Raw genomic sequence first — 27,520 nt, forward strand, 5'->3', positions numbered from 1 at the left:
GGTAAACAAACCTTTATATTAGCTGAACGCAATCAATTGTTCCTAACAGCTTGCTTCTGGTTTCCAACCAGATCTCCCGTTCAGCCATACCAGGCCGTGGGTCTGAAACAGGTAGGTTAAATCTGAGTCTAGCAGCTAAATTAAACTGTGGGAACTCAGGAGATTATGATTTAGTGCTGAACCCTGGACTCAGGATCTACATTGTGGTAGAGAAAGTTATCTGCCAAAGGTTTCATTGCAACCAGCTTCTAGGGACTTCCATTTATTATACTTTCCAAATTTCATCCTTATACATATATCATTATAGTGGTGGTATTCTACCGGTTCTGCCCGGTTCTGCCGAGCTGGTAGCGGTGATGAGCAGCGGAGACTCAACCGGTTCTCTCCGATGCTCTGGGCTGGACCCACCTGCCCACCTGGGCTCCAATACTAACCTTTGTTCTGCTTTTGAAGCGCAGCTGCTTTGCATGGAACAGCCATTGCTGTGTGGCAGATGCTGAAGCATCAGGGAGAGTAGAGGATTGTAGGAGATGACTCAAAATGCCTCTGCCCCTGCGCAAAGCGAGCCCACCAAGCCACACCTACCAAACCGATGGTAAAAATATTTGAAACACACCACTGTATCATTAAAAACCTGCATTGAGAAGTGTTGAGCTGCAGGGTTTAGTGACCATAAAGCGGACCATAGTCCAGACAACAGATTTCCTGTTGTTTGGCCAGCATCTTAAAAGAAGGGAAGGTGGTCTGCATAGCAACTAAGCAGAGACTGACTGACTGATTCCTGTCTTTGTAGCCAGTTGTTCTGATAGATCCTTCTACAAGTCATTGAGGCAATTGGAGGTTTATCTCCAAGAGCCGTGGTGGTACAGTGGTTAGAATGCAGTACTGCAGGCTACTTCTGCTGATTGCCGGCTACCTGCAATTTGGCAGTTCGAATCCCACCAGACTTAAGGTTGACTCAGCTTTCCATCCTTCCGAGGTGGGTAAAATGAGGACGCAGATTGTTGGGGGCAATATGCTGACTCTGTAAACCACTTAGAGAGGGCTGAAGTAGTGTATAAGTCTAAGTGCTATTGCTAAGTGCTATCTGTTCCCTCAACAGCTTTCAGAAAGAGCGCTAATGATCAGATAACTGCAAGGAATATAAATTCCTCCACCTTCCACCATCCAGTCAGACGCGAAGAAGCTTCTTGAATAAGAAATAAAACATCTTCAAGTTCGGTTGCCTTTTGAAAAAGCACCTTTGGAACAACCATGACCTGGGTGACTTAGAATCTTCATAGACATTTGAGCTAGTTTCCAATGGTGCAGGTTGATGAGGGCTGGTCTCTAGTTGGTTCTTAGTTTGAGCCTGATTCTACACTTCCATGGAAAATTTAGAAAGAGTTGAGCCAAGTCTTACCAAGAACAGGGCACAAATTTCTGTAATCGCTCATTGGTTCATAGTCACAGGTTATTTATTTGCAGCAGTAGTTCAGGGTAAAATATACATTGGTTGAATAAACTGCCCAGGGTACCAAGATTGCTTTGGATTATACTCTTTTTGATGAGACAAACAGGCAAAAATCTTATGATGGCTGAAAACCAGCATATTCTGATGTCCCAGATCCTGCCAAGAATGTTGTGTCTAGCTGTCTTCAAAAAACACAATTCTTCATGTTCTCTGGGTCATTACTTTGCAATCTCTCAAGACTAATCAACCTTCTGCAAATGCAATCTGTTTATCCTTGTTCTGCTCTTTCATTGAAAGGTCAAAATAACCCATTGTTTTGTTCCAATCTTCTAACAGGCCATGATTAAGGGCCCTTACTTGTTTGGTCATATTTTGGCTTCCCTCGGTTTATTTTACTCTCTGGAACAGCCATAGACTCTATCAACAAATGAAGCAAAGGCAGAGATAGGTGGCTCTCAAACATTTGGGATTAGAAGTAATAAAATCATATCTGTTTAGCCCAATGTTGCTATTGGCAGACTTTGGAAGTCAAATCTTTACAACCCAAGGGTGAAGAACTCAGAAGAACTACAAATCTGAGTAGCTCCAGCCAGCATAGACAACAGTGAAAGAGGCCAGGGGTTGTTTTCAATGTGTGGGAAGATATAGTCCTCTACATTAACTTTGCAACACAAGTTTATGGATTCCTGAAATGTTGAGAGGAAATGAGAAATAACTGCATCCAGTTTTGGTCACAACACTATCAAATAGATGCTGAGACTATAAAATGTGCAGAGAAGACCACCCACCCCACTAACCTGATTTCCAGCTCCGTTCTCCTGTGTAGGACAAAAGAAGACCGAGACGATCAGCTGGGACTCAGGAGGCAGAGAATAGATGGGGTGGGGTCAGTCAGAGGTGGTATTTACTGGTTCTCTGGACTGCTCAAAATTTCTGCTACTGGTTCTCCAGAACTGGTCAGAACCTGCTGAATACCACTTCTGATCAAAAGTAACCATCAAAACAAATGCAGAATATTCTTCTTTATAAAAGTCTGAAAAAAGCTTTTACTTGGCTGGTGAAACTTTATAGGAAGATCTACAAAACCCCCAAATGCCACCGGTACTTGTTTAAGGTTATCTGCTGATGGTTTCCAAGTGATGCCAAGATTTCAAATAAACCAATGAAATTTCTCAGTAGTCCTGGTCTATGCATATGGATACCCATATGTGTTTTAACTGGATAGGCACAGTTCATTACCTGATGAAATGTGCTATTAGGACAAGAGAGAAGACTTGCAGTAGTGGCAACTATCTCTAGCTTGGGTGAAGGTTAGCATTTTCAGAAGAGTTTAGGGGTGTCAGTGTTCTGCTTATAAGGGCTTTGGGTGATCAGTAGAATAGAATAGAACAGAATAGAACAGAACAGAACAGAACAGAACAGAACAGAACAGAACAGAATAGAATAGAATAGAATAGAATAGAATAGAATAGAATAGAATAGAATAGAATTCGTTATTGGCCAAGTGTGATTGGACACACAAGGAATTATTCTTGGTGCAAATGCTCTCAGTGTACATAAAAGAAAAGATACATTCGTCAAGAGTCAAGAATCACAAGGTACAACACTTAATGATAGTCATAGGGTACAATAAGCAACCAAATCATACTAGGAAACAGTCAATAAAAATCGTAAGGATACAAGCAACAACGTTACGATCATGTAGTCATAAGTGGGACGGGATGGGTGATAAGGAGTGATGAGAATATTAATGGTAATAGTTGTACAGACTTTGTAAATAGTTGGACAACATTGAGGGAATTATTTTTTTAGCAGAGTGATGGCGTTAGGGAAAAAACTGTTCTTGTGTCTAGTTGTTCTGGTGTGCAGTGCTCTCTATAGCATCGTTTTGAGTGTAGGAGTTGAAACAGTTCATGTCCAGGATGTGTAAATATGTTCACAGCCCTCTTTTTGACTCATGCAGTATACAGGTCCTCAATGGAAGGCAGGTTGGTAATAATTGTTTTTTTTTTTTTCCTGCAGTTCTAATTACTAACCTTATGACTGGTCAGGTCTGGGTGTGTCAAATGAGGGTCTTGTGATGGGTCAAGTATGAGTCATCAGTGGGTGTCTTGTGATGGGAAGGTTACATCAGGTGAGGGTCATTGGGAGGTGAAGGGTTGGCTGGGGAGGCTTGCGTGGGTTGGTTGAGGGTCAGTGCTGTCTCTGGTTAGCTGTGCAGTTGATTTGGATTCTGAGAGGCTAGTTGTAGGCTAGTTGTAGGTCAATGTGTCTGTTGATGGAATTGTTTGTGGAGTGAAGAGAGAAGATTTTCCCAAGGCCAACACAAGCCTTGGCATTCTGGGAGGTAAAGGCAATACAACTCTTAATGATGGACAATTGTGAGGGTGTCACAAGAACATCTGATTTAGTTACTTGTCCAGTTGTTACAAGCAGGTGACTCTGGGCAGCATACCCCAAAGATAAAACAATCAATTCATGCTTAAAACAATTATGATCATATTATTGTTTTAAAAAAATCACAAAGCTGAAAATAAGAGGTCACAGGTGATGTCATAATAATGGACCCATCTCACTAGTTTATTCCCAGGTATTCATTGAATTTAAGTTCTGCATAACTGTTTTTTTTTTTTAAAAAGGAAAGTGCTATAGCCAGAGAAGCAAACTTGACTCAAGCTAACCACCAAGATACTGAATATTTTCACTCCCATTTTCATTCATTAACCAATCCTCCTCCTTAATTCCACTGGAATGTTTAAGCAATCGTTCATCATGTGATTCTTGGACAATGCTTGACAGGGGAAATGTTTCTTTTAGAAGTGTGCTCATATTTTAAAGGATGATCTTCTACTCTGGGTGTCTTGGCTCTCAACAATATTTAAATGGTATTTTGCAGGGGAGGGGAGATGTTATTTTTGTTCTTTTTTCAAAAATAAAATATGGTGGCATGTGAGAGCTGGAGGTTAGAAATTCTGGCAAACGTATCAAAAAGGCGCACAAGCTCATTAAAAAAAAAAAAACGCACGTGCTTGTCTGTTCCCTGTTCATCACAGGGCAGTTGAGAACAAGCAGACGACCAAAATTTTGAACGTGACCCTAGGCAAGAAGATCAGAAAACAGATTTTCCTTCTTCCTCTTGCTTCTCCTTATAGAGCCCGTATAGCAAATAAAAATGCAAAAGGCTGCAGTTGGACTTCAAGGTCTTTTTCCTATAGCTTGCATCTGCACTTCTGTGCCAACTGAATAAAAGGAGTAGAGGAAACCATGCAGCTGTAGAAGATTATATGTCTTAATTAGGAAAATCATCCTGCAGTTTTGGCGTGGGTGGATTTGGTGGGCTTCAATTTTTAGTTATATTTGATCTAATTAACCAACTTTAAAAGGGAATACTCATGGCTGTTACAGTCATGTCAGTTTGGGTGCAAAAATCATTTAATTGTGAATGGGCCATTAGCTTTTTCAACATTGTTGAAAAAAGGCAAGAAAGGAATGCCAGATGAGAAGCCACAGGGACAAATTCTCTGTTTGCAAAACTAAAGACCTTAGCAATGAATACCATATCCATAATGATTGATGCTCTAGTCACCTCTTCCAACATTTTATGTTGTCATTTGTTGAGATATATTTAGCAATATTGTTTTACATGACAGATTAACAGAATTGAAAGGGACCTTGTAGGTCATCTAGTCCAACCCCCTGCCCAAGCAGGACCATTTCTGACAAATGGCATTCCAAGCTCTTACTGAAAGCCTCCAGTGATGAAGCTCCCACAACTTCCAAAGGCAAGCTGTCCCATTGGTTGATTGTTCTCACTGTCAGAACATTTCTCCTTACTTCTAGGTTGATTCTCTTGTTGATCAGCTTCCGTCCATTATTCCTTGTCTGGCCTTTGGGTGCCTTGGAAAATAGGTTGACTCCCTCCTATCTATAATAGCCCCTCAAATATTGGAAGCTGCTATCCTGTCTCCCCTGGTCCTTCTCTTCACTAGACTAGCTGTGCCCAGTTCCTGCGACCAGTTCATTGTATCTTTTAGTCTCCAGTCCCCTAATCAACCTGGTTGCTCTTCTCTGCACTCTTTCTAGAGTCTCAACATCTTTTTTAGAGTGTGGTGGCCAAAACTGGATGCAGTACTCTAGGTGTGGTCTTACTAAGGCTTTATAGAGTGGTATTAGCATCTCCCTTGATCTCGATTGTATCCCTCTGTTAATGCAACTTAGGATTGCATTGGCTTTTTTGGCTGCTGCTGCACACTGCTGGCTCATATTTAACTGGTTGTCCACTAAGACTCCAAGACCCCTCAATAGGTGTTTATTGGTGAAAAGAGGAGTAATTGTCCTATCTAAATCTGAAGAAGTTTAATGGCTTTCAACCCTACAACTTTTTCCAATTCTTACTTTTTTTTCCTTTCTAGCATTTTCCTGAAAATGTAGGATTTGCTTTTTTCCAATCAATTGAGTGTTAATCCATTGCTTATGTTAGGAATAACATGGTTACCTAACGTAGTTTGGGTAAAATAATATATATAAACTATGATAGTGAGTTTAAGTGTGTCACTTTAAACTGCAAAGCATGTAATTTTGGGTGTGATTGTAAAATCGCCATAAGAGGAGCAAGAGAACTTGATGGATTGCTGGCTTACTGGATTGCTTGCTGACGATGATGGATTGATGGTGTGATAACTGCGTGTTCTCTGCTGTTGCTGAAGGAAGAAAAAGAGTTTTGACTTCTTCATATCTCTACTGCAAAGAGATATATTAATGGACTGATATCTGTAAGTTTACTGACCTCTTTTTCGACACTGGACTTTGCAACTGAATAATCCCGGACGGACTGAATTAGTGTATGATATATGGACTGTTTGACTATGCTAAAACTATTACTGGAATAAACTATTTAACTAGCACAGTGTATCTCTTTTACTGAGTGTAAGCTACAAAAACGTTTGTCTCACATATTTGCCTGCCTGCCTGCCTGCCGTGCAGGTTCTGCTGAGTGTATATCCCTAACAGCTTATGACAGTAATTGAGTGACCAGCTCGACTAGGCCAAAGTCACCCAGCTGGCCTTCATGCCTACAGTGGATCTAGAAATCACAGTCTCCTGATCATTGACCCTAAATCTCCCAAGCCTGGTTTCAAGGTGAAACTAGAACTCACTTTTTTCTGGTTTCTAGCCTAATGCCTTAACTCAGGGGGTCTCCAAACTCAGCAACTTTTGTACTTGTGGATTTCAACTTCCAAAATTCCTCAGCCAGCCATGCTGTCTGGGGAATTCTGGGAATTGAAGTTTACAAGTCATAAAGTTGCCAAGTTTGGAGACCCTTGCTTTTACTACTAGATCCAACTGGCTCTCAAACTTTCTATAATTCTTATAATCAGGGGTGGGATTCTACCAGTTCAGATCGGTTTGGGTGAACCAGATATTAAATTCCCATCTGGCTCGCTGAACTGGTATTTGAATTGACTGGCTGTCCCCACCCACCCCTCCCCACCCTTCCCCAGAGTCTCCACGTGGCCCATTTTCAATGGAGATAAGTGCATGGTCTGTGCAGAGGCTCTGGGAGGGGGAAAAAAAGGCCTTCCGGAAGTTTTTTTTTTAAAAAAAATTGGTTTGTCAATTGCTTGCAAGATAATAGGTATAAGTAAAAACATAGTTATGAATACATGGATACATATAAGAAAAATAAAAGAAACAATAGGACAGGGACAGTGCGCTTATGCACACCCCCTACAGACCTCTTAGGAAAGGGGTGAGGTCAATAGTAGACAGTCTAAGGTTAAAGTTTTTGGGGTTGGGGAAGAAACCACAGAGTCAGGTAGAGTATTCCAGACATTGACCACTCTGTTGCTGAAGTATTTCCTGCAATCAAGTTTGGTGCAATTAACCTTGAGTTTCTATCTATTGTTTGTTCTTGTGTTGTTATGGTTGAAGCTGAAGTATTCATTGACAGGTAGGACATTGCAATGTATGATTTTATATACTATACTTAGATCGGACCAAAGGCGGCGTAGTTCTAGGTTGTCTAGGTCTAGAATTTCAAGTCTGGTGGCATAAGGTATTCTGCAACGAGTAGAGGAGTGGAGAACTCTTCTTGTGGAATATTTCTGGACTTTCTCAACTGTGTTAATATCAGATACATAGTGTGGGTTCAAGACTGATGAGCTGTATTCGAGTATTGGTCTAGCAAATGTTTTGTATGCTCTAGTTAGTAGTGTAACCAGAGAAAAAGCTATGTAAGATTAGGTTAACAACTCTTAATGCCTTTTTGGCTATGTAGTTACAGTGGGCTCTAGCACTTAGATCATTTGAGATGAGTACTCCAAGGTCCTTGACAGAGTTTGGATCATCAACAAGGTCTTGACTATTCAGCCTGTATTTTATTTTCTGATTTTTTTTGCCAATATGTAGGACAGAGCCTTTGTTTGTTGAGATTTGAAGTTGCCATTTGTTTGACTATTCTGATACATAGTTGAGGTCTTTTTGAAGGGTAGCAGTATTGTCTGTGGTGTTGAATAGCTTTACATCATCAGCAAAGAGGACACAGTTGCTTTTAATATGATCACAGGGGTCATTTATGTAGAGTATGAAGAGAGTTGGTCCTAGTCCGGAAATAGGGGGAGGCCATTTTCGCCATCCCAGAGACCCTCTGGATCCTTGGGAAGGCAAAAAACAACCCTCCCGGAAGTTTTGGTAGGCCACGCCCACTATGGCCACACCCACCCAGCAACTGAGCAACGAACCAGTTGCTGGGATTTATGAATTCCACCCCTGCTTATAATGTATATTAGATTGCTTGGATCTCATACTGTAGGGAATGCTTGTAAAATCTGAATATTTTTAGGAATTCAATGCTGACATAAATAGTCAGGAAGCCTACTTAAAAAAAGAGATTCCTTTCATAATTCCAAATAAGGTATCGACATTGATCGCAAAATAAACACTTTTGCTAATGTTGATTTTTCCAACCAGATGCAACTGGTTTGTTTTTTTTCCTGCATCTTTTTACATAACTCCAGCTTTGCAATTGTCTGTTTTTTTATGAGGAATGTTTAGGTTAATCTTTCTTCCTGGAGCTTCTTCAGGGCTGAGGGTGGGAAACTTTCCACTGCTTCTGAATTGTTGATTGCTTATGGGATCCTAGTTTATAATTACAATGGCTGTTGATTAAAAAGTAACATTGCCTCAGAAGGAATCTAGTCTCTTGTTAAGGCACACTCAGCAATTGGGAAGAAGAAAAAATAGAATTGTGAACTGAGAGCTAAGTTCTCTAGTTTGACCTTGAAAGTGCCATAAGCAGGCAATAAATATATTATTATTATTTGACACCAAAAATGACAGTGTACACAGCAAACGAGATAACTATGCTGGGTTTCGTATCACAAATCACTAGTTGAACACTTCCTAAGCGTTTAGGACTACGTGATGTATTGGCGAATTATGCAAGCAGATCCCAGTAAGGTGCCCTTCTGCAGCTGACCAATGGTGATTTTGTCAGTGCTAATTATTTTTAAGTGCTTGCCTAGGTCTTTAGGCACAGCACCCAGTGTGCCCAGTACCACTGGAACCACCTGCACTGGTTTATGCCAGAGTCTCTGCAGTTCGATTCTCAAGTCCTGATATCTGGTGATTTTTCCAAGTTGTTTTTCATCGATTCTGCTGTCACCAGGTATGGCAATGTCAATGATCCAATAATAATAATAATAATAATAATAATAATAATAATAATAATAATAATAATAATAATAATAATAATAATAATAATAATAAAACAAACTGCTTAAAGGCAATCCCAAAGGAGCTTTTTCACCTCCACACCCATTTGAGGGCACAGCTAAACCTCCAAGTGGCCTCAACGACTATGAGAAAGATGCTAATGACCAGATGACTGCAAGGAATATAAACTCCTCCATTCCCCATCATTCAATCAGAACTGAAAAAACTTCTTGGATGAGAAGTGAAAAGTCTTCAAGGAAAACCAACAAAAATCCATTTGCCTTTTGAAAAAGCATATTTAGGACAACCATGACCGGCATAACTGAGAATAGAGACATTTAAAGACAATGTTTAAGGTTAAAGTGTGATAAAATCCTGAAGATTTATGAATTGTGTGAGATAAAGTTATTTTTCCCTCTTGATTTGAACTCAGTCTAACAATTTGTAACCAGTCTTTGGAGTTTACCCATCACCCCAGTTCGCCTACATAGAGATTTCTGTTTGAATCACACAAAACAAAATCGGGTCTCCTTTAGTCTTCTTATATTTTTGTAGCTAATAGGTATTAAATTGTTCCTAATTCATGTCTTCATCCTACAAACCTGGCATGTTTTTCTGGGTAATTATATCAGTTCAATTTAGACTTAGACTAAGAATAATTTAATTGTCATTTTAAATGTACACTAATTGGCATACATTAAAATTAAATTTCATTGCATACAGCTCCTGAAGTGTCACCACCTCCAATATATACTACATAAACATGACAATAAATAAATAAATATCCACATACCCACATATATTATATGACACAGAGAAACAGCCCAGTAGTTCAGATGTATAAATGTACATGACGGGAAAAATGAAGCTTGAAAGTTTATCAAATGGATGGCATAGGGAACAAAGCTGTTACAGAATCTGGTAGTCCTGCTAGAAATACTTTGAAACCTCCTCCCACAGGGGAGCAACAGAAAGGAAGACAGTAACCAAATAGGTAGTGGAAACCAAAACGAGGAAGTGATTATCTTACAGACATTATGAACTTTCGTGTTGCGAATTTTGGGCAAGATGAATCAGACTATCCACAACTCAACCCCTCACAGCTTCAACCTCAAACCCTCTACCATGGACCTCACTCCATTTTTAAGAGGTCCTTAAAGGGGGCATGCATAAGTGCACCAATGTGCCTACTGTCCCTGCCCTATTGTCCCCATTTATCTGTATTTACTTCCTTTGTTCCTGTTTATGTTCATACTTATAGTAGTTATCTTGTACATATTTGACAAAGGAACAAAGAAATAAAACTTCAACCTAGAAGGTCCTGGAAGGGATTACTTGGGTAGAGTCATGGTCCAGATAGTGGAGGAATGTTCTCCTATGAGTCCATGATTTAGATTTGGATCTTTGGGATGACACCTAGCAAATTCCAGTCTTTTGCTCATTCATTGTGGATAGGGACATTTGGAAAACTCTTTGGTTAACATACAGCCATGGCTGTTCTTTCTTTCTGGAATTTTACTTGATGGATATTCATCTATGGCAGCTGTATGGCTAAAGATTGCTGGTAGAGGTCCCTCACTCATCACAGCTCAGAATCAAAATATTTCCAGCTCAAGTTTATACACAGAGAGGTCCAAGGGTTTCCTTTTAAAGTGCCCCCCTTCGTTTTTGGGTCTAATCAAATCCCCTTCAACCCGAGGAAGGGTGGGAGGTGTTTCTGTTTCAGTCTCAAGACACTTTTCTTTTCAAGGGTCCCTTCAAAGTGGATACGTCCTTCCTGCTTTTTGATAACACCTCCACACATCATAGGTTGCTTTGGGGCAATTCCAAAGGTCTAGTTTTGGGTTGTTGGCAGTGCCCCGGCTTCAAAAGTTGCCTTTTGAAGCAAGGTAGGGAATGCTTAATCACTGGATCCAACCCTCTTTTCCACGAGAAGATCAGAAGATGGCTTTGCCCCAAAATGTTCACTTGAGCAAAAGTAAATAAACTGGAACTCAAATGAGACCCTCTGAAAGCTGTTTCCCATCATCAACCACTTTGCTTTTTTACTAATGATCATTGCAGAAGTCAAACTTTCAGGTCAGTGAACTTTTCAAGGCTCCTGAAACCGGTTTCTCCAAAGGTCTTGAGGAGTTGCCACCATCTCGTTGACTTCTTTGTTCTGGTGTAGGGATTGAGCCAATGACTGAAGGGGTTAGATTAGATTAACAGAGTTGGAAGGTACCTTGTAGGTCATCTAGTTCACCCCTCTGCCCAAGCAGGAGACCCTACACCATTTCTGATGGGTGGCAGTCCAGTCTCTTCTTGAAAGCCTCCAGTGATGAAGCTCCCAAAACTTCCAAAGGCAACTTCTGTTCCATTGGTTGATTGTTCTCACTATCAGAAAATCTCTCCTTATTTTCAGGCTGAATCTCTCCTTGCTCAGTTGCCATCCATTATTCCTTGTCTGGCCTTCAGGTGCTTTGGAAAATAGCTTGACCTCCTAGTCTCTGTAGCAGCCCCTAAATATTGGAACACTGCTATCATGCCTCCCCTGGTACTTCTCTTCACTAGACTAGCCAGGCCCAATTCCTGCAACTGTTCATTGTATGTTTCAGCCTCCAATCCCCTAATCATCCTGGTTGTTCTTCTCTGCACTCTTTCTAGAGGCTCAACATCTTTATTATAGTGTGGTGACCAAATCTGGATGCAGTACTCTAGGTGTGGTCTTACTAAGGCTTTATAGAGTGGTATTAGTACCTCACTTGATCTTAATTGTATCCTTCTGTTAATGAAACTTAGGATTTCATTGGCTTTTTTGGCCGCTGCTGCACACTGTTGGCTCATATTTAATTGGTTGTCCACTAAGACTCCAAGCTCCCTCTCACAGTTATTGCTAAAGCTTGGTTTCACCCAGTCTATATGTATACATTTGGTTTTTCTTGCCTAAGTGTAAGATTGAATTTACATTGAATTTCATTTTGTTAGATAGGGTCCAGTGTTCAAATCTGTCAAGATCCCTCTGGATATTGAGCCTATCTCCTAGGGTGTTGGCTGTTCCTGCCAGCTGAGCATTAGTTTCCCTTCTATTAGGAGGAAGATCAATTAGGCACTTGGATTGCAATTTCCCAGCTGCAATTCATCTTAAGTGACGATGTAGATTTTTTTTCAGATTTAGATTTAGGTGTAGAAATGCATGCAGTTTGCATGATTATTCCTCACACATTAAATAAGTGGAAGAAACAAAATTAAGGCAATATCCAAGCTTTCTAAGCAGTTGCTTAGATTGGCCATTTCCATTTATTTTTCACATTTGTATATTTTATATGTTTATTTATTCAATTCCCATACCCCCACCCCGCAATCTCACCCAAGTGAGTCTGGGTGCTTTACAACAAAATAAAGCCATATAAATGATATGAGTAAATTATTCTTTATTCTTCCCAATAAAAGTCAAGTCATGTGATGTTATGGCATTCTTCGCCAAAACAACACTCCCATATTTAATGCCTTTGTTTACAAAATAACTGCACGATGACCATGAATATGGCTTTGTTTTCTGATTCCAATAATTATTTTCCCCTGATATGGTGCTTTTCTCAGATTACATCAGGAGAAGCAAGAGAAAATATTGTGAAAAGCTGTTTCTATTTTTATTTGTGTGTACAATGGCTTTTGATTGCTTATTGGCATGACAAATGAACTCCCATCATCTATACTTTAACCCATAACGCAGCCCTAAATTTGGCAGATGTTTGAGCACATATCAGGCTGAGGTTTAGGTCAAAAATCCCTTTTTCATGGGAATGAAAGAGGGTGCAGCAAACCTGCATTGTCAGCCAGTCTTTCAGCATTGCATCTTCAAAAAATAATTAAGCCAGCCCCTTTGGGAAAATGTTAGATTATCTGCAGCAACAAAGGGCCACAAAAGGCCACCCGCATTCATTTGTTTTACTGTCACACTGGCTTTAAGCAAGCCTGGTGTTAGAGGAGGACCTTGCAAACAAGAACTCTGCAGGCGAAAGGGCTTTACACAGATGTTTTTTGCTTAAAGGAAGAGTGTCTGGAAGGTTAAAAATACACACGATTTGCAAAAGCAGGCATGCACAGTGGGCTGACTAGGAATGCATGGTATGGACAATGCCAGACAGTACCATTCTTGGACAGTAATCATCAACTGGAACTTGGAAATCACAGTGTGGGTCAGAGGAGACTGCTATGGTGTAGCTGGGGTTTGGCAAGGAAGGGTGGTGTTTATGAAAGGCTGGTGTTTAAGCAAAAGAAACCTGTGGCTTGATCAGGCTCAGTGTCCACCTTATGTCCCACAGTGTTCTATGTCCCATGGTGGTCAACCAGATGCTTTTGGAAAGATCTATCATGATTCAAGGCCCAACACTGATCTTTCTTTTTTTTTTTAAAAAAGTAAACACCTTGGGATCTAGATCTAGAAGGGCCACTAGAACATTCCAGAGCAGGAGACTAGATTTGCATTCTAGAAAACAGTCAGCCAATGGCAAACCACTTCTCTACTGTGTCCAAGTAAGTTACTCGGAAGTATCCATGTAATCATAAGTGTAGAGTTGTAATTGCAGGAATGTTCCAATCTCGGATGGCAAACCTCAGATAAAGAATGTTTCCAAGCAAATACAACTCAGGCAAACAAAGTCACTAATCTAAAGGAGGATTAGAGAGAGGAAGTAAACATATGTTAGACTTTAACTAGAGATAATTAATTGTATGGATTACTATGCTAAACAGTAACGAAAGTTAAGCAGTAACCAAAGTTAACCAATGATGGAGGATAATTAAAAATGTGTATAAATGCAAGACTAGCGCAAGGATGACACGCAAATTCGTGAAGCGTTCCATATTTTTTTTTCTTTAACCTTAGACTGTCTACTTTAACCTTAGACTGTCTACTATTGACCTCACCCCTTTCCTAAGAGGTCTGTAGGGGGCGTGCATAAGCGCACCAACGTGCCTACCGTCCCTGTCCTATTGTTTCTCTTATTCTTCTTTTATTTTTCTTATATGTACCCATTTCATGTATTCACAACTATGTATACACTTATATTTATTATCTTGTAAACAATTGGCAAATCAAATAAATAAATAAAATAAAAAATAAATAGACTCCAATAAAGATCATCATGATTCAGTTGTTCATGATCAAACAACTCGACTGCCTCGTCATTACGACACATAAGGAATAGAGCTGGACTCAAGAGAGGCGATGTTTTAGTCTTTCTGGTCATTCAGGAAGTAGCAAATGGCCCTACTTGTTATTTGTTATTAAAACTTTTATACCATTCTTCTTCCAAGGTTGATGACAACTCCTTCGGTGAATTGGCCCAATGCCTGTTTACAGCCATCAAAACTGGTGTCCATTTGCACATAAGACTGCAGAAAATGTCACAGTCCAACTATGCACATTATATTCAGTCCTTCCTTTTACCAAACTTGAATCTTGAATAGGATTGCGCCTTGAGTGACAAATGTGGCCTAGTGGTTAAGGCACCAGGCTAGAAACCAGGAGACTGTGGGTGCTGGTCTCACGTTAGTCATGAAAGCCAGCTGGGTAACCTTGGACCAGTCACTCTCTCTCATCCCAAATCACCTCACAATGTTTTTGTTGTGGGGAAAAATGAATAGAAATATAGAAAATATAGAAATATAGAAAAATGAAAGAATATGTTCACTGCCTTGAGTTATCTGTAAAAATAATAAAGGTGGGATACAAACAAACACATAAATCTTTCAACCTTTTTTTAAAATAAAGTATTCTTATGATTTATCTTCCATTTTAATCTTTCTTTCTTAGATGCAGAGGTGGGCTGCTGGGAGTTCACAGGGATTCGGAATATCCTCTAGCTAAGATTCTGCACAGTTTGGAGAACCTTCACATCACACTCCTGGCTGGCCCCTCCCCGCCCCTCCTGCCTTTCCCAGGAGTCCCCATATGGCCCGTTTTGGATGCAGGTAAGTGCAGGGCATGCACAGAGGCTTGGGGAGGGTGAAAAATGGGCATCCCGGAAGTTCGGGAAGGCTGGAAATGGGCCTGTTTCTGGCTTCCAGAGAGCCCGAGGAGACCATTTTCAACCTCCTGGAGGCTCAAGGAAAGCCTCTGGAGCCCGGGGAGGGGAAAAATGCCCCCCCCAACTGTGGTGCAGGAGGCTGACTAGGCCACACCCACCATGGCCACGCCCACCAGCAACCGGGCAGAGAACCCATTGCTAAAGTTTTTGAAGCCCACCCCTGCTTAGGTGTATCTATTCCTATATTCATTGCCCATGATAAGAACTTTTAGGTGTTCACGCTTCAGGAGCCTGACGTTATAAAAAGGGTGGTTTTATTATTTTGGCATTTAGGAACTTTTAACTTTAACTTTCAACTTTAAAATTTGAAAACAAGTATGATAAACGTAGCTGAGAGTTTGTTCTTATTAGCGGAAGTCACTTGTATGAGGAATGTTCTACAGCGAATATGATTCTTCCAATTATTTGTTTAATTTTAATTAATGGTTCATAATATTCTCTGCTATGCTTTCTTTATATGTTGCTCTCTTTTTGTTCTACAGATTGCACTTTCAGTAAACTGCTTTATAAAATTCATATATTTCTTGCAATTTAGAGAGCGCCTCTCTTTCACTCTCACTTCCAGGGAAAGGAACATTTCCCAAAGTTAAAAAAATGCCAGGTTCAGATCAACTCGCAAGGGGAAAAAAAAAACCCACTTGTTAATTATAAGTATCGTTCTGCTGCTGCCCAAACCACATTCAACTCTCTGCACCCTAGACTAAACTGTGAACTTTGTCAGCATCACAAAAGCTGATTCATTACTTGTAACTCTCTGCCCACCTTAAAACTGGAGATAATAGCTCTCTTATGAAGTACAATCCCTCCCAAATCACATAATTGTCTTTTGACAGCTCACTTATTTGTTTACTTTTTAAAATGAAGCATAACCTCTCGTCCAAATTCTTGGTTCTGTTTGGATTTGCAGCCTGTTGATGTCTGGCTTGGAAAGGAAAATATGTTTGGGAGGGTGAGGCAGGAGGAAATACAGTTTATCAAAGACTCGCAAAAAATCAGCTATATTTAAATTTCCAGAGGGGTGCATGGAATAACGTGCCTCCTGGAGTGGTGGGTACTCCACCAGTGGAGGTTTTCAAAAATAGACTGGTGGTTATCAGGATGGTATAAGATATCTTGGATATCTTGGAGGAAGAGTCTCTTTAGCCCAGGGGTCTGCAACCTGCGGCTCTGGAGCCACATGCGGCTCTTTTGGCCCTCTGCTGCGGCTTCCTGTCGGCTGAGTCCACCACTGGCTGGCCCCTCCCCTCCCCTCCCCTCCCCGTCATTCCTTGCCTGGCCTGAGAAGGTAAGGGTGATGGCAGGGGATGGAGACTCGCTCCATATTCCAGAGCAGGAGGTGACTGGGTGGGAGTGAGTGATGTTGAGTTGGCCACACCCACCCAGTCCCACCGGTTGTGAAATTATTGGCTCCTGGTATTTTCTTTTCTGTGGGAAATGGGTCCAACTGGCTCTTTGAGTTTTTAAGGTTGCGGACCCCTGCTTTAGCCCTGTGATTCTATGTTCTATTAGACCAGGGGTGTCAAACTCGATTTCACTAAGGGCCACATCAAGTGTTTGACCTCAGGATGGGTACGGCCAGAGTAGATGTGGCTGGTTTGATGTCACTCATATCATGGGTGCCTATGGTGGCCCAGGCACCCTGCCAGTAAAAATGGGCTCCCGAGCTCCATTTCTAGCTGCAATGGCCTCCTGCAACCCTCTGCCAGAGAAAATGGGGCTCAGGAGGGCAGCATGCAGCCCTCCCAAGCTCCATTTTTGCTGGCAGAGGCACTGCTGGCCAGTCCTTTGCTACTTCCAGGGTGGCCCCATGGGCCAGATCTAAGCACCCTGCAGGTCTTGACCTTTCTGTGTTAGATTAATACAGTGGAACCTCGAGCTATGCGCAATCCGTTCTAGACTATGGTCGCAAGCTGATTTGGTTGTGACCGGAAGCATGACCATCTGCACATGCACAGACCAAACAACACCCCCCCCCCAAAAAAAAATGTGCCAAGGGGGAAATCACCGCGGCAGAGAAAATCATTGTGGTGATTTTCGGGTTTGCTTGGTCATCACCCAAGATCTGTTCGCAACCACAAGCAAAACTGTTCTGAAAATTTGGTTGCAAACAGAAGCGTTCACGACCCGAGGTTCCACTGTATTCCAAAGCACACAATCAAAATTTTTGGAGGAGCGTGTGATCCTGACACTCCTGTTGGTGTCCTGTCAAACATCAAAGAAGTTTTCGGCAATTCCTCTAGTAGTCAACAGTTTATGGCTATCTACTCTTTGCATATGATGTGATGAGTCAACAAAGATCACGAAGACTAAAAAGCAGGTATAACATTCAATTCACACTCCTCATTTCTAGACAGATGTGTCATCAAATATCTGACCATACATAGAAGTATAGGATACAACATATTCTTTTCAAAGCATATTCTTTTGTTCATTCTAAAATCTTATGCTTATATATATTTCCTAAGAAAGTAAGTGAAATGTATTGTATAACAGAAAACCTATCAGAGCACAGTATAAAAAGAAAACCTATATACCTAGTTCCATGAGAGTAATAAACTTTAGTAATAAAATACAATTTTATATAGCAGAGTTTCCCAACTGTGTGGTGTATAATCCCCTAAAGAACTACAGGCGGAGTCCAAGGGAAAAAACCTTTTACTTATATTTTCACAATAAATCCACCTTTCTCAAAGATTCATTGTTTTCACTATGCATTTGTGTTCATGTTGGTGTTTGGATTTTAAGAGAGGAGTGAACATTAAATTTACTCTAAACGGAAAGCCAAAATGTTTAAGAAACCCTGTTCTATGGCATAAGAAAAAGATTTACCTTTGCAGCAAGAAATTATGACATGATATCGGATCCCAGTGGTTTGAATTTTTTTAAAAAAATATGTCATTAATATTGTTCAGCTTACTTTGATTATTTATGATCTCTGACTCAGTGGAAGTCTGTGCACGTTAGAGGAAACAAGCATTGCTCCACTATTGAGGGAGATCCTAAAGGTGCTTTTTCAAGAGGCAATAGGACTTTCTGTTTTTTCTTTGAAGACCTTTCTCTTCTCATCCAAGAAGCTTCTTCAGATCTGACTGGACAGTTCCAAGAAACCTGCACACCCATTTGCACCAATCAGGTGATTCTGATAACACAGATAAACCTCCATGTGGCCTCAATGACTCTCTAAAACAGCATCTTTAGCTCTTCGGCTATGCTTTTAAGGTGGAGAGACAAGGGGTTAAAGAGGACAAGGAGAAGAAGAAGCAAGGGAGAAAGGAAGGGATGAGAAGCCCTAATGGTGGGGAGCAAGATGTAAAGAAGCAAAAGTTTTTTAGAGATAATGGATAAACTTTATTGATAAAGGGATTCTAGAAAGGTACATAAGACTGTATTTTTATATTTGTATTTAGAAATAACCATAGAAAATTGGAAATAATATGTAATTTAAAATGTGATAAAATATTTAACATAAACTAGTGAAATTTTTGTTAAGAAAAAAGGAGTACTGCAATGAAATATGAAATATGCCTGATTGTGATTTTTTTTTTTTGGGGGTGTAATAATTTTTGGAAAGCATAATTGTTCCCACAAAGGCATGATATTTAATTGAAATGGATAAAATGTTTAAGATATAAATGATTGTTAATATTAATGATCAGACTATGGTATATTAGCAAAAAAAATTGTGAAATGATAGATTTGAAGTAGAAGAAGGAGGAACATTGTAATGAAATAATGAGCTATAATATGTGATGTGGGGGGGGGGAATAATTTTGGAAAATAGGGCTCCCATAAAAGTATGTGATTTAATTGAAAAGTAATGTGTTAAACATTCAAGATATAAATGAATATCAATACTAATGATTAGATTTGTATCATTTTTGATAATATAGTATAATTTTAGAATGTACCAGACAGAATCCCAATGTAAGTTATGTGTTTTATATTAAGTATTATAAATATAGGGGAGAGAGATAAAGGCATCATACTCCATATAGTGTACAGGAGAAGTTTTTCTTCTTTTTTAAAGAAGAAAAATAAATGGATGGCTGGAAATAGAACAGACAAAGAATAATAAATATTATGATCTGAATTGAGAGGAGATAAATAAAATAAAATTGAGAAAATTTAAAAGAGAGGAGAAGTTATATAGAAAATTGAAAATGTTAATAAGATATGAAATGGTATATAAAAGGAATATGAATTTGAATTTATGTCTGTACCAAGAGTTATAACCCGGGACTAAGCAACTTTCAGAAAAGAGATTTTTTATGCTTTTACGTTTTGTGTTTTTGTGTATGGATGTATTGTTTGTTTTGAAGAATTAATAAAACTTAAAAAAAAAAAAAAAGCACAGCCGAACCTCCCTTAGGACTGAAGGTTCTATTATTCAGTACAGACTCACGGCAAGCAAATTTGAGAGACTGAGCTAGCTGATGGCAGATAGATAGATCATTGAATGATTCTGTGAGGAACTCAATCTGCCTGCCTGCTTTGCCTGATTTTGGGTAAAAGTCGCTCTTTTTTTTTTATAAAAAATATATATCAATATTTACATACATGGTGTGTTGTGAGTTAATTTTGTGTTGTGAGTTAATTTTGTGTTTGCTTGCTAGCAAATTTTATGTGACAGACTGAGCTAGCTGATGGCAGATAGATAGATCTCTGAATGAATCTGTGATTCTGTGAGCAACTAATTCTGCCTGCCTGCTTTGGGGTAAAAGTTGCTCTTTTTTAAATAAAAAATTCAATATTTATATAAATATTTATAATATTTATATCCAAGCCATGCCCAGCCAGTCACATGACCACCAAGCCACACCCACAAATTAGGCCATGCCCACAGAGCCAGTTAGTGGTCCTTGGGATTTAAAATTATGAGTTTGGTGGTCCCTGAGGTCCAAAAGGTTGGTGACCCCTGCTCTAAAACAAGGTTCTTTAAACTTGGCAAGTTTAAGACTTGTGGACTTCAACTCCCAGAATTTCTGAGCTAACATGACTAGAGAAGGAATTCTGGGAGTTGAAGTCCACAAGTCTTAAAGCTGTCAAGTTTGAAGACCCCTGCTCTAAAAGAATGCAAATGACCAGTGTCTGCAAGGAGTGTAAATCCTTCTATTCCCTACCATCCAGTCACAGCTGAATAAGCTTCTTGGAAGAGAAGCAAAATGTCTTCAAAAGAAAAACCAGAAAGTCCAGTTGCCTCTTGAAAAAGCATCTTTGGGACAACCATGACCTGGATGACTAAGAATCTTCATAGACATTTGAGCTAGGGAGATGGGCAGTTCAACATGTGAAAAATCAATCAATTACTTGTTAATAGCCATACTAATACAATATATTGCTTAGCCTTAACTCCTAAGATTAAAGGGATGAATTTGCACAACATGCTTAACCAGGGCAGCTAAAGAGTTAATATTTGAATGCTTCCCAGCCCCACTCAAGATGGGCAAAATTCCTTCCCTTCATTAGATAAATGCTGTCTGTCTGAGGTGATGTCCTGTGGAAATTGTATGTGAACCCCAGAGTGTAAACTGTCTATCTCTGCTGTTTATAAGTTCTACATACAGTTGACTTTGCCCTCATACGTAGATACAACGGAGGGAATATAGCAGAGTTAGCAGCTTTAACTTGATATAATCCCAAGTTCTTCACAAGGCAGAACTCCAAACACCATGCTTCATCCATCTCCCTCTGAATGTCCTATAGTTAGGCTGTATTTCTTGTCGGAAGCCTTCTGAGAAACCCAGGTGCCTCAGCTTTGGCTAGTTGCAATAGAGCACACTCATAAACTGTGAACCAGCTCATCCAAACCAAACTGTAAAATATTGCTTAAATAAAAACCATTGCAGGTCAGCTCAGTTCAAGATGAAGGTTTTGAAATGTAATGAGCTTTCTGTACAAAAGAAAGAGTCAACAGGGAAACAGGAAAACTGCCTTCCATCTCTCTATGACAGGGAACTTCAAACATGGCAACTTTAAGACTTGTGGACTTCCACTCCCAGAATTCCCCAGCCAGGCTGGCTGGGGAATTCTGGGAGTGGAAGTCCACAAGTCTTAAAGTTGCCAAGTTTGAAGACCCCTGCTCTATGAGAAGAAGAGACAGGAAGATGTAGGACAGACAAAAACGTGTTCATTTCAAGATGAATTCTGAATGATGCCACTGTTAAAGATGCAATTAAAGAATACTAATTGAATTTTTGCGGTCTTAGGGAACTCTTTACCTGTCACATCAAAAGCTTATCCTCCAAGTTAGGTCTTGATGAAACAAGGACAAAACTCATCTTTGATGTGAATGCCCAGACAACTTAATTGGTGAGGGCTTACATCTTTTTTTAAAAAAACAACCCTCTAATTAATGATGGATTTATGATCTCAAAAGTCAGATGGCATTAGTTGTGTGCTTTAAAATGGGATGGGGCAACAGTTCTAGTGAATATGCTTACGATCTCCATCTTCTTGTATCTTCTGAGCAGAGATGGTGCTAACAGTTCCTTAGGTATAAGTGGTGAGAGACAATAGCAATAGCACTTAGACTTATATACCACTTTATAGTGCTTTACAGCCCTCTCAAAGCAGTTTACATAGTCAGATTCTTTCCCACCCACCCACCCCAAACAATCTGGGACCTCATTTTACACTCCTCGGAAGGATGGAAGGCTGAGTCAACTTTGAGCCTGGTGGGATTCGATCTGCCAAATTGCAGTAGGAGTAGCTTGCAGTACTGCATTCTAACCACTGCACCACCGAGGCATGATGTTTTATCTGGCATTCCCAGTTTGGTCTACTGGTTAAGGCCACTAGTCTAGAATTCAAAAGACTGTGAGTTGAAGTCCCACCTTAGCCATGAAAGTTGGCTAGGTGACTTTGGGCCAGTCCCTCTCTTCTCAGCCCAACTCACCTCACAGGGACAACAGGAGGAAGAAGGTGGGTGTGTTGGATATGTTCACCACCTTGAATTACTTGTAAAAATAATAAAGAGGGGATATAAATAAATAAATAAATTCTTCTGGGAGACTATCAATATAGATTTTGCTCTCTTAGGTCTCCAATGAAACATTGCTGCCTTATGGACACTGGGATTGTTTCCTGGGATTCTTGAATTATCCTTGTTTTATTAGTTCTTGCTTCACTTGATTGTTTTCCTTTTGCAATGCTATCCCACTTTGATTTTATCTGCTTCAAAACCCCAAGGAGCTGGCTTGATTTGGCAGCATACAAATGTAATAAAGGAAGGAACAAATAAATACATGAATGTTTAGCAACTCCATGTTCTAATGGCAACTTAATTGCACAAACAGCTGCAATTTTTGCACAACTGCCAGCAGATCAGTATCTGCCTCTAAGCGACAACGTCAATGTGATATTTTTCTCTCCCAAAGCTTGGGATTTAAGGACGTGGATTTCAAACTAAGTTGTAACAAAAGTGGCTTGATGACCTTCATCTAGCTGACAAGTCATTTGATATTTTCTGCTTTAAGTTCACTATTTAATATGTGTTGAACCAGCCAGCCTGTAGCACTGAGAATATTGTATTTTCAGTTTTAGAGAACTGGTCCTTCAGTGCCTGCACTTATGCAAACCAAAGAAAGTCTACTCTTGGCTCAGCAGTGGGATTCTATTTTTTTTTTTACTACCGGTCCTGTGGGTGTGGTTTGGTGGAAATGGTAGGGGAAGGATACTGTAAAATCTCCAGTCAGAAGTGGTATTTGCCGGTTCTCTAAACTACTCAAAATTTCTGCTACTGGTTCTCCAGAACTGGTCAGAACCTGCTGAATACCACCTCTGGCTCAGCTTGCAAGCAAACTATTGACAATTCATCGTAAAAAAAAAAGCTGTTCTTTAGATGTATTTATCTCTTATTTATCTTGTCGCTCAGGGTTAAACTGTGGAGCCCTTGATACTCTCTGGGCTTGGTGGTTTTCTTGCAAACATTTGGTTACCCTACTAGGTAACATCAGCAGCATTGATGATGTTACTTAGTTGGGCAATGAAACATCTATCAGGGTTCCAAGGAATGCACCCATTGAAATCAGAATTCCGAGGCAGATGGAGTCCTCAAAGAACAATTTATTTGGACACATCATATTGGCACAACTGGTGAAAACCGACTCTGAAAGTTTCCGCGGTTTTCACCTGATTAAAAGTGAAAGTTTCCCTCTTCCTCCAAGTCAAGGACAAATAGGCTGAAAAACAGCTTCTATCCCAGAGCAGTAACTACATTGAATTCTACTGTATAGTGCAATATTAATGCAATATCAGGGGTTTTCAATGTAATTGTATAGAATGTGAAGGATGTGTGTTTTTGTTTTTATTTATGTATAATGTACACTGAAGATGGCATTTAATTTCATTGTATGAGGTGCAATGACAATAAAGTAAACTAACTAACTAAGGGATCTGCAACCTTAAATACTCAAAGAGTCATTTGGACCCATTTTCCACAGAAAAGAAAACACCAGGAGCCATAAAACCTGAGTGGGCATGGCCAACTCAACATCACTCCCACCCAGTCACATGACCCCCCCCCCCCATGCCTACCAGGTTTGTGGCTCCCATTTTTTTCTGTGGGAAATGGGTTTCTCTCTCTCCCTCCCTCCCTCTCATTTCTGTTTTTGTGTGTGTGTGTGTGTTTTACCTTCTCAGGCCAGGTGAGGAGTGACTGGGAGGGGAGGGTGAGGGGCGGGGCCAGCTAGTGGTAGGATCACCCAACCGGGAGCCACAGCAGAGGGCCCAAAGAGCCGCATGCAGCTCCAGAGCCACAGGATGCTGACACCTGAACTAACTAACTAATCAGTCACATTGTCCAATAGAAGTGCTGGCTGGTTGCTTGGTTACTTTGCTCCTTTTCACTCAGCCACCTGTTGGAATGACCTTGGTTCCTACAGAAAAACTTTTTGTTTTGACTGCAAAACCCCAGCTAACTATTCCCCCCTCCCTGTCACCTCTTCTGCCTTGTGGCAACCCTGAAGCCACAAAGATGGCATCAGCCAGGTCCGCTTCAGGATCGACAACATCTGCAAGAAAACAGCTAAATTCAGAGAGCCCCAGAGACTCCACAGATTTATTTATTTTCCAAAAACTCCCCTTTGTCTTTTGTTTTGGTCCTTCAACTTTTACCATGGAGATGCACAGCTAAGGTGCTCAATGTACATTTAATGCAGTGACATCGCAGAAAACCTTTTCCATATCTGTCTCTCAGACCTTCATAGTTTTGATGCTTTTTAGAAACTTTTATTCAAACATGCATTTTTGTAAAGATTTTCTTGGTTTAGCTCTTAAGCTTCATTTGCAAATCAAAGTTATAAACATAAACAACTACATTTTTAACCTTTTTAAATTTCTTTCAGATTTCCCCCCTTTTCAGGTACATCTTTTATTATTATTACTTTTTTCAAAAAATATGGTCAGTGTATCTGTAGGAAGTGTAGGAGCACCCCCCCCCCACTCCTAGAAGAATGAAATATTTTAGGAAATATTAAAAAGGCAGGATAAAATATTTCCCCTCAAGGAAAATTTTTAAAAAATATCTTAAGGGAGGCAGAAACTAGCTCCAGTTTCCCCGCCCTAAGCAGAAACTGAGAAGGCCAGCTTTTACAAATGCAGATTTGGTAATCCATTCAAAAAGACAGAGTCAGACAGAAACTCCAGATAAGCAACAAGCCAAAGGTTGACAAGATTAGCTCAGACAAACACTAGGATTTGCATTTCCTCTTTTGCCTGTAGAACCAGCTATGACCTCTACATGACCTCCTTAGGAATCCAGAAAGTATAAAACCCCACCCACTCTAAACTCCATTTTGTCAGTTGCCCAGAATCACATGTGGTTAGTGGTTCTGCTTCATCAATAAAAGGGAATCTTTCTTTCCAACCAGTCTCCAGCCTCCATTTTGTCTCCAGTGCCTTTCTCCTGGCTTGGAACTGAACCAGATGGATTTTCCTTCCAACATATCTATGCCTTGTCCTTGGGTGGATTCTGCTTCCATCCTCTGAGTAGTCAATACCCAGCTCAAACAATAGCCAATCATTATAACTCAGGGGGCCAATCCAAATCACTGCAGATCCCACATCTATCATTTTTAACTCTTCCATTTCCAAGAGCAAGCCTTTAAAAAAAACTATTCTTGTGGTGTCCTTGTAGACTTTAAAAATGGCAGGTCTGCATCTCAGGAGCACAGAGGTGCTTGCCTTTTCTTCCTTCCTTGTTCCTTTGTCTACCTAGGTGACACTACCCACAGTCTACAGTCACAGAATAAATAAATGTATATATATAAAAAGGTCAAGTAGAACATTATGCAGCTGGTTGCCAGTTCTTGCTTCAGTTCCATGGGTGTATTTTGCTCTCATCCACCATTTACACAGCAGAGCATGACGCCCAAGTGAATGGCTGCAGGATCTTGCCAGAAAATTCATATTTTCCACAGCCCTATAAATGGTTTCCTGCACCTGTTTGCACAGGTCTTCTGAGTGGTTCCTTGGTCAGCAGCAACAACTGTGTCTTGAATGTCCCCAGGGCCATTTTGAGGGGAGCTGGAGAAACCAAGCCAGAATCTTGCAATCCCAAACCCAGATCTTGTAGAATTTGCAATCATTAGGTAGACTTTGCTCTAAGCACTTGGTTAACATTCAACGCTTCTTGTGTTGTGATGAGAAATGATCTAATTACATGAAAGACATTTTGTCTCTCAAGACAATGCCATTTTTCCTGGCAGGCTGGGTAGATATTGCTTCCAAAAATACATTCCTTTTTTCTTTTTAGTTCTTTCTATTTTATTTTGCCAGTCCATTTTTGCAGAACTATCCTCAGGGATGCAGGTCACTAGAGGTCCTATATTTAGTTTCAACTGATCTTCGTTGGCAGTTATTTCACACTGAGAAAGTCCAAGCAAAATGATTTTCCTGACTGATCGGTTCTTGCCTATGTATTTATAATAAGCTCACATTGATTCATACATGTTGATTGCCTGTACACATGTTGGCCTACTGCTGTTCGTACTGAAGACTAGTAGATCCAGGTGTTGAGTGGGGGAATACAGCTAAAAAAGGAAAAGCCTCAGAAATTATATCACAGTATAGCGAGTGCACATCCAGTGTAGCACTAAGTATAATGTCTAATGAAATCACTTTCTGTTCATCGGTTGCTGATAGCCTGTTTATTGGTTGCTGATAGCCTGTTTACAGAATAACTCCATCTGTTAACAACCTTTTGAGATGCAACCGCTTCTCATTCCATTGATTTTCTCCACAAGAATCAAGAACAGAATCACAATTAACATGTCTCATATGAACAATAACAATTGCACCTTCCCAGAAAATGCAGAGGGCCATGTTTAGCGAATATAAAATAGTTCCATTCTATACAACAGAATGCAAAACAGCCTGTGAAATGCTCTTTCCTAAGGATATTTCTTGAACAAACTCCCAAACGCAAAGCCCAGGAGAAGTGAGCAAAAATGGGGTTATTTAATGCAACCTTAAGCCAGTGACCCATGATTTTCTCATCAAAAATTGTGTGATTACTCAATTATGTATTTGTTAAAGCAAGCAGGAAAACATAGCCCAAATAAAAACACGGGAAATCTGTTACAAGACTGTCTCTCTGTTGTATAAATTGAAGTAGAGGTCCATCATTACTGTGGGCTGAGAACTGATTTCTATGAAACCACTCTGGTAAGGCAATGTCTTTAAACAACATTTTTGTGAATCAATATCCACAATTGGAGACACTCTAGAACCTTTCGTATCTAGGGCTGCTAATGAGATAGGCGCCTTGGAAAAACACATATCTCAAGGCTCCTTTCTAGTCTGCTTATTGTTGTTACTATAGCTGTGGTAAGTATAGTGCATACAGTATATTAGTAGTTCTTTCCATTGTAAAAATCCCAGTGTGGTTTACAACAGTGTAAACACGAAATTACAAAATTAAAACAATCCGTTAAAAGGTCAAAGGAGAACTTCTTAGAAGAAGAGGGCTTAGCCAGAGATACAGCCAAGAAGTATGAATGTCAGAAGCTATATTATTACAGAAACTAGATAAGCAATTGCTCACATTTTTCTGCTATACAATTCATCCAGCACATCCTACTTTTGACAGGATTTTGGAACTTTGATGAATAACCTCACTTGGACAATCCAGGACAGAGACAATTCTTGGAAACCAAGGTGGAGCATCTGACCTTATAACCCATTCATCCTCTGGTTTTAGATTTTTGGATGAATCCAAGCTGAATAAATAGACACCGTATAGCATATAATCTAAAAATGCAAATAATCATTCTTCGGACTG

At 40.0% G+C, this 27,520-nt stretch overlaps 1 long non-coding RNA gene across 1 annotated transcript; it reads left to right on the forward strand.

Annotated features, from left to right (window-relative positions):
• LOC148130051 (uncharacterized) lies at positions 1 to 27,520 on the forward strand. The gene is made up of 3 exons (XR_015750326.1): positions 1 to 111; positions 14,967 to 15,124; positions 27,329 to 27,520. It is a non-coding gene; the product is annotated as an uncharacterized LOC148130051 (long non-coding RNA).

The sequence above is a fragment of the Notechis scutatus genome, chromosome 7 (genome assembly GCF_049901735.1).
Source record: "Notechis scutatus isolate UNSWTSFEM ecotype Mainland chromosome 7, rNotScu1.2, whole genome shotgun sequence".
Lineage (NCBI taxonomy): Eukaryota > Metazoa > Chordata > Lepidosauria > Squamata > Elapidae > Notechis > Notechis scutatus.